A 13,872-nucleotide genomic window follows, 5' to 3' on the forward strand; every position below is an offset into this window, starting at 1 on the left:
ATTGTTGAATTTATTATAAATATAATTCAAAGTTTATTTTATTATATAAATAATTCTATAGTTTAATTTATTATATAAATAATTCAATAGTTTAATTTATAATGAATTGTTTAATTTATTACATAAATAATTCAAGTGATTATTTTGAAATGAATTGTTTAATTTATTATAAAAATAATTCAACGTTTATTTTATTGTATAAATAATTCTATAGTTTAATTTATAATGAATTGTTTAATTTATTGTATAAATAATTCAAGTAATTATTTTAAAATGAATTGTTTAATTTATTATAATATAATTCAAAGTTTATTTTATTGTATAAATAATTCAATAGTTTAATTTGTTATATGTTTAATTCTATAGTTTAATTTATTCTATAAATGATTCAATAGTTTAATTTATAATGAATTGTTTAATTTATTATATAAATAATTCAAGTAATTATTTTAAAATGAATTGTTTAATTTATTATAAATTTAGTTCAAAGTTTATTTAATTACATAAATAATTCAATAGTTTAATTTGTTACATAAATAATTCTATAGTTTAATTTATTATATAAATAATTCAATCGTTTAATATATAATGAATTGTTTAATTTATTATATAAATAATTCAAGTGATTATTTTTTAAATGAATTGTTTAATTTATTATAAAAATAATTCAAGGTTTATTTTATTATATCAATAATTCAATAGTTTAATTTATTATATAAATAATTCAATAGTTTAATTTATTCAATAAATAATTCATTAGTTTAATTTATAATGAATTGTTTAATTTATTATATAAATAATTCAAGTGATTATTTTAAAATGATTTGTTTAATTTTATATAAAAACAATGCAATAGTTTAATTTATAATATAAATAATTCAACAGTTTAATTTATAATGAATTGTTTAATTTATTATATAAATACTACTGGTGATTATTTTTAAATGATTTGTTTAATTTAATATAAAAATAATTCAAAGTTTAATTTATTATACAAATAATTCAATAGTTTAATTTATTCGATAAATAATTCAATATTTTAATTTATAATGAATTGTTTAATTTATTATATGAATAATTCTAGTGAATATTTTAAAATAAATTGATGAATTTATTATAAAAATAATTCAATGTTTAATTTTTATATAAATAATGCACCTGTTTAATTTATTATATAAATAATTCTGGTGATTATTTTAAAATGATTTGTTTAATTTAATATAAAAATAATTCAAAGTTCAATTTATTATATAATTCAATAGTTTAATTTATAATGAATTGTTTAATTTATTATAAAATTAATTCAATAGTTTAATTTATAATCAATTGTTTGATTTATTACATAAATAATTCAAGTGATTATTTTAAAATGAATTGTTTCATTTATTAAAAAAATAATTCGAAGTTTAATTTATTATACAAATAATTCAATAGTTTAATTTATTCTACAAATAATTCAATAATTTAATTTATATTGAATTGTTAAATTTATTACATAAATAATTCAAGTGATTATTTTAAAATGAATTGTTGAATTTATTATAAATATAATTCAAAGTTTATTTTATTATATAAATAATTCTATAGTTTAATTTATTATAAAAATAATTCAACGTTTATTTTATTGTATAAATAATTCTATAGTTTAATTTATAATGAATTGTTTAATTTATTACATAAATAATTCAAGTGATTATTTTGAAATGAATTGTTTAATTTATTATAAAAATAATTCAACGTTTATTTTATTGTATAAATAATTCTATAGTTTAATTTATAATGAATTGTTTAATTTATTGTATAAATAATTCAAGTAATTATTTTAAAATGAATTGTTTAATTTATTATTAATATAATTCAAAGTTTATTTTATTGTATAAATAATTCAATAGTTTAATTTGTTATATGTTTAATTCTATAGTTTAATTTATTCTATAAATGATTCAATAGTTTAATTTATAATGAATTGTTTAATTTATTATATAAATAATTCAAGTAATTATTTTAAAATGAATTGTTTAATTTATTATAAATTTAGTTCAAAGTTTATTTAATTACATAAATAATTCAATAGTTTAATTTGTTACATAAATAATTCTATAGTTTAATTTATTATATAAATAATTCAATCGTTTAATATATAATGAATTGTTTAATTTATTATATAAATAATTCTATAGTTTAATTTATTATATAAATGATTCAATAGTTTAACTTATAATGAATTGTTTAATTTATTATATAAATAATTCAAGTGATTATTTTGAAATGAATTGTTTAATTTATTATAAAAATAATTAAACGTTTATTTTATTGTATAAATAATTCTATAGTTTAATTTATAATGAATTGTTTAATTTATTGTATAAATAATTCAAGTAATTATTTTAAAATGAATTGTTTAATTTATTATAAATATAATTCAAAGTTTATTTTATTGTATAAATAATTCAATAGTTTAATTTGTTATATGTTTAATTCTATAGTTTAATTTATTCTATAAATGATTCAATAGTTTAATTTATAATGAATTGTTTAATTTATTATATAAATAATTCAAGTAATTATTTTAAAATGAATTGTTTAATTTATTATAAATTTAGTTCAAAGTTTATTTAATTACATAAATAATTCAATAGTTTAATTTGTTACATAAATAATTCTATAGTTTAATTTATTATATAAATAATTCAATCGTTTAATATATAATGAATTGTTTAATTTATTATATAAATAATTCTATAGTTTAATTTATTATATAAATGATTCAATAGTTTAACTTATAATGAATTGTTTAATTTATTATAAAAATAATTCAAGGTTTATTTTATTATATCAATAATTCAATAGTTTAATTTATTATATAAATAATTCAATAGTTTAATTTATTCAATAAATAATTCATTAGTTTAATTTATAATGAATTGTTTAATTTATTATATAAATAATTCAAGTGATTATTTTAAAATGATTTGTTTAATTTTATATAAAAACAATACAAAGTTAAATTTATTATTCAAACAATGCAATAGTTTAATTTATAATATAAATAATTCAACAGTTTAATTTATAATGAATTGTTTAATTTATTATATAAATAATACTGGTGATTATTTTTAAATGATTTGTTTAATTTAATATAAAAATAATTCAATGTTTAATTTTTATATAAATAATGCACCTGTTTAATTTATTATATAAATAATTCAAGTGATTATTTTAAAATGAATTGTTGAATTTATTATAAATTTAGTTCAAAGTTTATTTAATTACATAAATAATTCAATAGTTTAATTTGTTACATAAATAATTCTATAGTTTAATTTATTATATACATAATTCAATCGTTTAATATATAATGAATTGTTTAATTTATTATATAAATAATTCAAGTGATTATTTTTTAAATGAATTGTTTAATTTATTATAAAAATAATTCAAGGTTTAATGTATCATATAAACAATTCAATAGTTTAATTTGTTATATAAATAATTCTATATTTTAATTTATAATGAATTATTTAATTTATTATTTCAATAATTCAAGTGATTATTTTAAAATGAATTGTTTAATTTATTATAAAAATAATTCAATGTTTATTTTATTATATAAATAATTCTGTCGTTTAATTTATTATATAAATAATTCAATAGTTTAATTTATAATGAATGATTTCATTTATTTTATAAATAATTCAAGTTACTATTTTAAAATGAATTGTTTAATTTATTATAAAAATAATTCAAGGTTTATTTTATTATATCAATAATTCAATAGTTTAATTCATTATATAAATAATTCAATAGTTTAATTTATTCAATAAATAATTCATTAGTTTAATTTATAATGAATTGTTTAATTTATTATATAAATAATTCAAGTGATTATTTTAAAATGATTTGTTTAATTTTATATAAAAACAATGCAATAGTTTAATTTATTATATAAATAATTCATTAATTTAATTCATAATGAATTGTGTAATTTTTTATAAAAAATAATTCAAAGTTTAATTTATTATATAAATAATTCAGTAGTTTAATTAATAATGAATTGTTTAATTTATTATATAAATAATTCAAAGTTTAATTTATTATATATATAGAATGCAATTGTTTACTTTATTCTGTAAATAATTCAATAGTTTAACTTATAATGAATTGTTCAATTTATTATGTAAATAATTCAATTGATTATTTTAAAATGAATTGTTTAATTTATTATAAATATAATTCAACGTTTATTTTATTATATAAATAATTCAATAGTTTCATTTATTATGTAAATAATTCAATTGTTTAATTTATAATGAATTGTTTAATTTATAATAAAAATAATTCAAGTGATTATTTTTTAAATGAATTGTTTAATTTATTATAAAAATCATTCAAGGTATAATTTATCATATAAATAATTCAATAGTTTAATTAATAATGAATTGTTTAATTTATTATATAAATTATTCAAGTGATTATTTTAAAATGAATTGTTTAATTTATTATAAATATAAATCAAAGTTTAATTTATTATATAAATAATTCATTAGTTTAATTTATAATGAATTGTTTAATTTATTATATAAATAATTCAAGTGATTATTTTAAAATGATTTGTTTAATTTTATATAAAAACAATGCAATAGTTTAATTTATTATATAAATAATTCATTAATTTAATTCATAATGAATTGTGTAATTTTTTATAAAAAATAATTCAAAGTTTAATTTATTATATAAATAATTCAGTAGTTTAATTAATAATGAATTGTTTAATTTATTATATAAATAATTCAAAGTTTAATTTATTATATATATAGAATGCAATTGTTTACTTTATTCTGTAAATAATTCAATAGTTTAACTTATAATGAATTGTTCAATTTATTATGTAAATAATTCAATTGATTATTTTAAAATGAATTGTTTAATTTATTATAAATATAATTCAACGTTTATTTTATTATATAAATAATTCAATAGTTTCATTTATTATGTAAATAATTCAATTGTTTAATTTATAATGAATTGTTTAATTTATAATAAAAATAATTCAAGTGATTATTTTTTAAATGAATTGTTTAATTTATTATAAAAATCATTCAAGGTATAATTTATCATATAAATAATTCAATAGTTTAATTAATAATGAATTGTTTAATTTATTATATAAATTATTCAAGTGATTATTTTAAAATGAATTGTTTAATTTATTATAAATATAAATCAAAGTTTAATTTATTATATAAATAATTCATTAGTTTAATTTATAATGAATTGTTTAATTTATTATATAAATAATTCAAGTGATTATTTTAAAACAATTTGTTTAATTTTATAAAAAACAATACAAAGTTTAATTTATTATACAAATAATTCAATAGTTTAATTTATTTTATAAATAATTCAATAGTTTAATTTATAATATATTGTTTTACTTAATATATAAATAATTCAAGTGATTATTTTTGAAATGAATTGTTTAATTTATTAAAAAAATAACTCAAGGTTTAATTTATTATATGAATAATTCAATAATTTAATTTATAATGAATTGTTTAATTTATTATATAAATAATTCAAGTGATTATTTTAAATTGATTTGTTTAATTTATTATAAAAATAATTCAAAGTTTATTATATTATATAAACAATGCAATAGTTTAATTTATAATATGAATAATTCAACAGTTTAATTTATACTGAATTGTTTAATTTATTATATAAATAATTCTGGTGATTATTTTAAAATGATTTGTATAATTTAATATAAAAATAATTCAAAGTTTAATTTATTATACAAATAATTCAATAGTTTAATTTATTATATAAATAATTCAATAGTTTAATTTATAATGAATTGTTTAATTTATTATATAAATAATTCTAGTGAATATTTTAAAATAAATTGATGAATTTATTATAAAAATAATTCAATGTTTAATTTTTATATAAATAATGCACTTGTTTAATTTATTATATAAATAATTAAATAGCTTAAGTTATAATGAATGGTTTAATTTATTATATAAGTAATTCAAGTGATTATTTATTAAATGAATTGTTTAATTTATTATAAAAATAATTCACGGTTTAATTTATTATACAAATAATTCAATAGTTTAATTTATTATATAATTCAATAGTTTAATTTATAATGAATTGTTTAATTTATTATAAAAAATAATTCAATAGTTTAATTTATAATCAATTGTTTGATCTATTACATAAATAATTCAAGTGATTATTTTAAAATGAATTGTTTCATTTATTAAAAAAATAATTCAAAGTTTAATTTATTATACAAATAATTCAATAGTTTAATTTATATTGAATTGTTAAATTTATTACATAAATAATTCAAGTGATTATTTTAAAATGAATTGTTGAATTTATTATAAAAATAATTCAACGTTTATTTTATTGTAAAAATAATTCTATAGTTTAATTTATAATGAATTGTTTAATTTATTATATAAATAATTCTAGTGAATATTTTAAAATAAATTGATGAATTTATTATAAAAATAATTCAATGTTTAATTTTTATATAAATAATGCACTTGTTTAATTTATTATATAAATAATTAAATAGCTTAAGTTATAATGAATGGTTTAATTTATTATATAAGTAATTCAAGTGATTATTTATTAAATGAATTGTTTAATTTATTATAAAAATAATTCACGGTTTAATTTATTATACAAATAATTCAATAGTTTAATTTATTATATAATTCAATAGTTTAATTTATAATGAATTGTTTAATTTATTATAAAAATAATTCAATAGTTTAATTTATAATCAATTGTTTGATCTATTACATAAATAATTCAAGTGATTATTTTAAAATGAATTGTTTCATTTATTAAAAAAATAATTCGAAGTTTAATTTATTATACAAATAATTCAATAGTTTAATTTATAATATAAATAATTCAACAGTTTAATTTATAATGAATTGTTTAATTTATTATATAAATAATTCTGGTGATTATTTTAAAATGATTTGTTTAATTTAATATAAAAATAATTCAAAGTTTAATTTATTCTACAAATAATTCAATAGTTTAATTTATATTGAATTGTTAAATTTATTACATAAATAATTCAAGTGATTATTTTAAAATGAATTGTTGAATTTATTATAAATATAATTCAAAGTTTATTTTATTATATAAATAATTCTATAGTTTAATTTATTATATAAATAATTCTATAGTTTAATTTATAATGAATTGTTTAATTTATTATATAAATAATTCAAGTAATTATTTTAAAATGAATTGTTTAATTTATGATAAATATAATTCAAAGTTTATTTTATTATATAAATAATTCACTAGTTTAATTTGTTATATTTTTAATTCTATAGTTTAATTTATTATATAAATAATTCAATCGTTTAATTTATAATGAATTGTTTAATTTATTATATAAATAATTCAAGTGATTATTTTTTAAATGAATTGTTTAATTTATTATAAAAATAATTCAAGGTTTAATGTATCATATAAACAATTCAATAGTTTAATTTGTTATATAAATAATTCTATAGTTTAATTTATAATGAATGGTTTAATTTATTATATAAATAATTCAAGTGATTATTTTTTAAATGAATTGTTTAATTTATTATAAAAATAATTCAAAGTTTATTTTATTGTATAAACAATGCAATAGTTTAATTTATAATATAAATAATTCAACAGTTTAATTTATAATGAATTGTTTAATTTATTATATAAATAATTCTGGTGATTATTTTAAAATGATTTGTTTCATTTAATATAAAAATAATTCAAAGTTTAATTTATTATACAAATAATTCAATAGTTTAATTTATAATGAATTGTTTAATTTATTATATAAATAATTCAAGTGCTTATTTTAAAATGAATTGTTTAATTTATTATAAAAATAATTCAAAGTTTATTTTATTATGTAAATAATTCTATAGTTTAATTTATTATATAAATAATTCAATAGTTTAATTTATAATGAATGGTTTAATTTATTATATAAATAATTGAAGTGATTATTTTGAAGTGAATTGTTTAATTTATTATAAAAGTAATTCAAAGTTTAATTTATTATATAAACAATGCAATAGTTTAATTTATTATATAAATAATTCATTAATTTAATTTATAATGAATTGTTTAATTTATTATGTAAATAATACTGGTGATTATTTTAAAATGATGTGTTTAATTTTATGTTAAAAACAATTCAAAGTTTAATGTATTATACAAATAAATCAATATTTTAATTTATTCTGTGAATAATTCAATAGTTTAATTTATAATGAATTGTTTAATTTATTATATAAATTATTCAAATGATTATTTTAAAATGAATTGTTTAATTTATTATAAATATAATTCAAAGTTTATTTTATTATATCAATAATTCAATAGTTTAATTTATTATATAAATAATGCAATCGTTTAATTTATAATATAAATAATTCAACAGTTTAATTTATAATGAATTGTTTAATTTATTATATAAATAATTCTGGTGATTATTTTAAAATGATTTGTTTAACTTAATATAAAAATAATTCAAAGTTTAATTTATTATACAAATAATTCAATAGTTTAATTTATAATTAATTGTTTAATTTATTATATAAATAATTCTAGTGAATATTTTAAAATAAATTGATGAATTTATTATAAAAACAATTCAATGTTTAATTTTTAAATAAATAATGCACTTGTTTAATTTATTATATAAATAATTCAATAGTTTAATTTATAATGAATGGTTTAACTTATATAAGTAATTCAAGTGATTATTTATAAAATGAATTGTTTAATTTATTATAAAAAATAATTCACGGTTTAATTTATTATATAAGTAATTCAATACTTTAATTTATTACATAAATAATTCAACAGTTTAATTTATAATGAATTGTTTAATTTATTATATAAATAATTCTGGTGATTATTTTAAAAAGATTTGATTAATTTAATATAAAAATAAATCAAAGTTTAATTTATTATACAAATAATTCAATAGTTTAATTTATTATATAATTCAATAGTTTAATTTATAATGAATTGTTTAATTTATTATAAAAATAATTCAATAGTTTAATTTATAATCAATTGTTTGATTTATTACTTAAATAATTCAAGTGATTATTTTAAAATGAATTGTTTCATTTATTAGAAAAATAATTCGAAGTTTATTTTATTATATAAATAATTCTATAGTTTAATTTATAATGAATTGTTAAATTTATTACATAAATAATTCAAGTAATTATTTAAAACGAATTGTTTAATTTATTATAAATATAATTCAAAGTTTATTTTATTATATAAATAATTCAATAGTTTAATTTGTTACATAAATAATTCTATAGTTTAATTTATTATATAAATAATTCAATCGTTTAATTTATAATGAATTGTTTAATTTATTATATACATAATTCAAGTGATTATTTTTTAAATGAATTGTTTAATTTATTATAAAAATAATTCAAGGTTTAATGTATCATATAAACAATTCAATTGTTTAATTTGTTATATAAATAAGTCTATAGTTTAATTTATAATGAATTGTTTAATTTATTATATAAATAATTGAAGTGATTATTTTGAAATGAATTGTTTAATTTATTATAAAAATAATTCAAAGTTTATTTTATTATATAAATAATTCTGTCGTTTAATTTATTATATTAATAATTCAATAGTTTAATTTATAATGAATGGTTTAATTTATTTTATAAATAATTCAAGTTACCATTTTAAAATGAATTGTTTAATTTATTATAAAAGTAATTCAAAGTTTAATTTATTATATAAACAATGCAATAGTTTAATTTATTATATAAATAATTCATTAATTTAATTCATAATGAATTGTTTAATTTATTATGTAAATAATACTGGTGATTATTTTAAAATGATATGTTTAATTTTATATTAAAAACAATTCAAAGTTTAATTTATTATACAAATAATTCAATATTTTAATTTATTCTGTACATAATTCAATAGTTTAATTTATAATGAATTGTTTAATTTATTATAAAAATAATTCAATAGTTTAATTTATAATCAATTGTTTGATTTATTACATAAATAATTCAAGTGATTATTTTAAAATGAATTGTTTCATTTATTAATAAAATAATTCGAAGTTTAATTTATTATACAAATAATTCAATAGTTTAATTTATAATATAAATAATTCAACAGTTTAATTTTTAATGAATTGTTTGATTTATTACATAAATAATTCAAGTGATTATTTTAAAATGAATTGTTTAATTTATTATAAAAATAATTCAAAGTTTAATTTATTATACAAATAATTCAATCGTTTAATTTATTCAATAAATAATTCATTAGTTGAATTCATAATATATTGTTTTACTTAATATATAAATAATTCAAGTGATTATTTTAAAATGAATTGTTTAATTTATTATAAATATAACTCAAAGTTTATTTTATTATATAAATAATTCACTCGTTTAATTTTTAATGAATTGTTTGATTTATTACATAAATAATTCAAGTGATTATTTTAAAATGAATTGTTTAATTTATTATGAAAATAATTCAAAGTTTAATTTATTATACAAATAATTCAATAGTTTAATTTATAATGAATTGCTTAATTTATTATATAAATAATTCAAGTAATTATTTTAAAATGAATTGTTTAATTTATTATAAATAAAATTCAATAGTTTCATTTATTATGTAAATAATTCAATAGTTTAATTTATAATGAATTGTTTAATTTATAATAAAAATAATTCAAGTGATTATTTTTTAAATGAATTGTTTAATTTATTATAAAAATCATTCAAGGTATAATTTATCATATAAATAACTCAATAGTTTAATTTATAATGAATTGTTTTATTTATTATATAAATTATTCAAGTAATTATTTTAAAATGAATTGTTTAATTTATTATAAATATAATTCAAAGTTTATTTTATTGTATAAATAATTCAATAGTTTAATTTGTTATATAAATAATTCAATAGTTTAATTTATAATGAATTGTTTAATTTATTATAAAAATATTTCTGGTGATTATTTTAAAATGTTTTGTTTAATTTTATACAAAAATAATTCAATGTTTATTTTGTTATATATATAATGCAATAGTTTAATTGGTTATATAAATAATTCAATAGTTTAATTTATAATGAATTGTTTAATTTATAATAAAAATAATTCAAGTGATTATTTTTTAAATGAATTGTTTAATTTATTATAAATATAATTCAAAGTTTATTTTATTATATCAATAATTCAATAGTTTAATTTATTATATAAATAATTCAATCATTTAATTTATTCAATAAATAATTCATTAGTTGAATTTATAAAGAATTGTTTAATTTATTATATAAATAATTCAAGTGATTATTTTAAAATGATTTGTTTAATGTTATATAAAAACAATACAAAGTTTAATTTATTATACAAATTATTCACTAGTTTAATTTATTATATAAATAATTCAATAGTTTAATTCATAATATATTGTTTTACTTAATATATAAATAATTCAAGTGATTATTTTAAAATGAATTGTTTAATTTATTATAAATATAACTCAAAGTTTATTTTATTATATAAATAATTCAACCGTTTAATTTTTAATGAATTGTTTGATTTATTACATAAATAATTCAAGTGATTATTTTAAAATGAATTGTTTAATTTATTATAAAAATAATTCAAAGTTTAATTTATTTTACAAATAATTCAATAGTTTAATTTATTCTATTAATAATTCAATAGTTTAATTAATCATGAATTGTTTAATTTATTATATAAATAATTCTGCTGATTATTTTAAAATTATTTGTTTAATTTTATGTAAAAATAATTTAAAGTTTAATTTATTCTATAAATAATTCAATAGTTTAATTTATAATGAATTGTATAATTTATTACATAAATAATTCAAGTGATTATTTTAAAATGAAATGTTTAATTTATTATAAAAATAATTCAAAGTTTATTTTATAATATAAATAATTCTATAGTTTAATTTATTATATAAATAATTCAATAGTTTAATTTATAATGAATTGCTTAATTTATTATATAAATAATTCAAGTAATTATTTTAAAATGAATTGTTTAATTTATTATAAATATAATTCAATAGTTTCATTTATTATGTAAATAATTCAATAGTTTAATTTATAATGAATTGTTTAATTTATAATAAAAATAATTCAAGTGATTATTTTTTAAATGAATTGTTCAATGTATTATAAAAATCATTCAAGGTATAATTTATCATATGAATAACTCAATAGTTTAATTTATAATGAATTGTTTTATTTATTATATAAATTATTCAAGTAATTATTTTAAAATGAATTGTTTAATTTATTATAAATATAATTCAAAGTTTATTTTATTATATAAATAATTCAATAGTTTAATTTATAATGAATTGTTTAATTTATTATAAAAATATTTCTGGTGATTATTTTAAAATGTTTTCTTTAATTTTATACAAAAATAATTCAATGTTTATTTTGTTATATATATAATGCAATAGTTTAATTGGTTCTTTAAATAATTCAATAGTTTAATTTATAATGAATTGTTTAATTTATTAATTAAATAATTCAAGTGATTATTTTAAAATGATTTGTTTAATTTTTTTTTAAAACAACTCAAAGTTTAATTTATTATACAAATAATTCAATAGTATAATTTATTATATAAATAATTCAAAGTTTATTTTATTATATAAATAATTCTGTCATTTAATTTATTATATTAATAATTCAATAGTTTAATTTATAATGAATGGTTTAATTTATTTTATAAATAATTCAAGTTACTATTTTAAAATGAATTGTTTAATTTATTATAAAAGTAATTCAAAGTTTAATTTATTATATAAACAATGCAATAGTTTAATTTATTATATAAATAATTCATTAATTTAATTCATAATGAATTGTTTAATTTATTATGTAAATAATACCGGTGATTATTTTAAAATGATATGTTTAATTTTATATTAAAAACAATTCAAAGTTTAATTTATTATACAAATATTTCAATATTATAATTTATTCTGTAAATAATTCAATAGTTTAATTTATAATGAATTGTTTAATTTATTATAAAAATAATTCAATAGTTTAATTTATAATCAATTGTTTGATTTATTACATAAATAATTCAAGTGATTATTTTAAAATGAATTGTTTCATTTATTAAAAAAATAATTCATAGGTAATTTATTATACAAATAATTCAATAGTTTAATTTATAATATAAATAATTCAACAGTTTAATTTATAATGAATTGTTTGATTTATTACATGAATAATTCAAGTGATTATTTTAAAATGAATTGTTTAATTTATTATAAAAATAATTCAAAGTTTAATTTATTATACAAATAATTCAATAGTTTAATTTATTCTATAAATAATTCAATAGTTTAATTTATAATGAATTGTTTAATTTATTACATAAATAATTCAAGTGATTATTTTAAAATGAATTGTCTAATTTATTATAAAAATAATTCAAAGTTTATTTTATTATATGAATAATTCTATAGTTTAAATTATTATATAAATAATTCAATAATTTAATTGATAATGACTGGTTTAATTTATTATGTAAATAATACTGGTGATTATTTAAAAATGATATGTTTAATTTTATATTAAAAACAATTCAAAGTTTAATTTATTATACAAATAATTCAATATTTTGATTTATTCTGTACATAATTCAATAGTTTAATTTATAATGAATTGTTTAATTTATTATATAAATAATTCAAGTGTTTATTTTAAAATGAATTGTTTAATTTATTATAAATATAATTCAAAGTTTAT

The sequence above is a fragment of the Heptranchias perlo genome, chromosome 17, assembly GCF_035084215.1.
Source record: "Heptranchias perlo isolate sHepPer1 chromosome 17, sHepPer1.hap1, whole genome shotgun sequence".
Lineage (NCBI taxonomy): Eukaryota > Metazoa > Chordata > Chondrichthyes > Hexanchiformes > Hexanchidae > Heptranchias > Heptranchias perlo.